The 1,979-nt window shown below is 31.7% G+C and overlaps 1 pseudogene; it reads left to right on the forward strand.

Annotated features, from left to right (window-relative positions):
• Positions 1–1,979, forward strand: part of LOC119592441 — a 103,182-nt pseudogene that overhangs the window by 25,425 nt on the left and 75,778 nt on the right.

Here is a 1,979-nt window from a genome sequence, read left to right on the forward strand (position 1 = left end):
GTCATCAGTATTTTTTCTGATGATTGTATTGTATCTACATTATATCAAGATTCTACACATGAATACACAAGTTTGGATGCATCATTCCTCCAAATGACATATTTATACATTAATTGGGATAATTTTCTTACAATACAGTACGCAATGCATGTGTTGGGCATTGCCTTAATTAGTTATGAAGAATCACTGTATCGTAATTGCATTTAACCAATTTTCACAGTGCTTGGTTCGCCTAGACTAGTTTGTGTGCCTAATACTGGTATGAGCTGCCTTTAACTAAATACTTCGCTAGAAGCCCATTCAACCAGACAATCACCCATAAACTAGTATAACTTGTCATTAATGTATCCGTCAGTCCAGTTGCTATATAATGTTCTTTTTGAAATTTCTATACGCTACAGAATATTTGGTATTTAATTTTTTTTTTCCATTCCTTTTTTTCAGATCTGAAGCTAATGGATCTAGCATTGAGCTTAGCACTTGCTTATACCAATAGGAAAAGTGTAGTTGTTTTTGATGAGTAAGTATATGTAATTCGATTTTATCTCTTTCTTCTAGTCGTATATTGAGCTCATTTCTGTTATATCAATTTATGTATTTCATGGCATAGTTTAAAGATACGTTTGCATAAGCATATCATTTTTTAAACATGTGTTTCCTCGTTTGCTTTTAGTAGACTAATTACATTATGTAGGGTTGTTTCTCTCATCCTAGTAAACCATATTCACATCCTCAGGAATTTAAGTATATTGTGATGTATATGATGCTCTTCTGTTTTAGATTTTGGTAGGGGTGGGCTACCTCCTGAGTCATATTGGAATAATTTTTCAGGGATCAGTACAGGTAGTAATTTCACAATTACTAGTAGAAATAGTGGTCTTAGTTATGAAAGGAGAATTCTCACTCTTATTCCAGTAATACCGCAAACAAATTCTTGATGTGCATAAATCTTGCTAGATAACAATATTTGTAAATCTGTAATTAATCTGAAATGACTATGGGACTAAAATTTGAACCTACTGTATGTCTACTTGTTTTTGTTACACTGCACATCAGGCAGTTTTTTGTTTTCCTTCTCATTACAAATGGAGACTTTTTTTTTTTTAATTCCTTAGGCCTTTCTGGGAACATTCTCATTCTTATAATATATTGATGTATTAAAGTTTGGATAGTTGCTAAGTTAAATACTCTTAAGCTTTGACTACATGCATAATTCTACACATTCAAATTCTTCCTGGAAGCTTTGAGATCATTCTGCATGAGTAAAAAATATGGTGTAATGCAACTTGAACATTTGCATTTTGTTGCTGCAGTTCACACAATTTCATCTAGTATCCAGTATCTCTAAACCTTTACTGCCTAGATGTCTGATGTGTTTTATTTTTAATTTTCTATGTTTTCTGGGGGAAAATTAATCATATATGTTATATTCATTCAGAACTCCCAGGTTTTTAAAAAATACGTTTTAAAGACATTTAGTAATTTGCTTAGCTATCAAAACAAGCCATTATAGCTGTAAAGTTCAAATGAATTCCTTATCTGAGGAAGATATTAAAATAAGATGTCATGAAAGTACTGTAAACAGTACTTTGTTTTTTTCAATAAAAGTAAAGGGGCCTTGTATCCCTTCAGATCAAATTTTAGATGGCCAAGCTGGCCGAGGCAAACAATGTGATGGGTCAACTGTGGTCCTGACCATTACACTTTATAAAGATTATGTTTTTCCCTGGTGCTTTTTCAGGGTTTTAACATCATGAAAATATTAATGTACAAGGGATAAATTATATTATTACCTATGTCAGCTATAAGGGAAATAACAAGACTGTTAGAAGGAGAACTGTTGTAATCAATACAGAATGTCAAAGCACTGTCCATTGTTATTCAGCTATTTTTCCATTGTCTCATTTAATTTTTTAAATAGAAATGGAAAACTCATAACAAAACAACAGTGCTCATGAGATTTAATAGTAAGTTTAGTA

This window comes from Penaeus monodon, chromosome 30 (assembly GCF_015228065.2).
Source record: "Penaeus monodon isolate SGIC_2016 chromosome 30, NSTDA_Pmon_1, whole genome shotgun sequence".
Classification (NCBI taxonomy): domain Eukaryota; kingdom Metazoa; phylum Arthropoda; class Malacostraca; order Decapoda; family Penaeidae; genus Penaeus; species Penaeus monodon.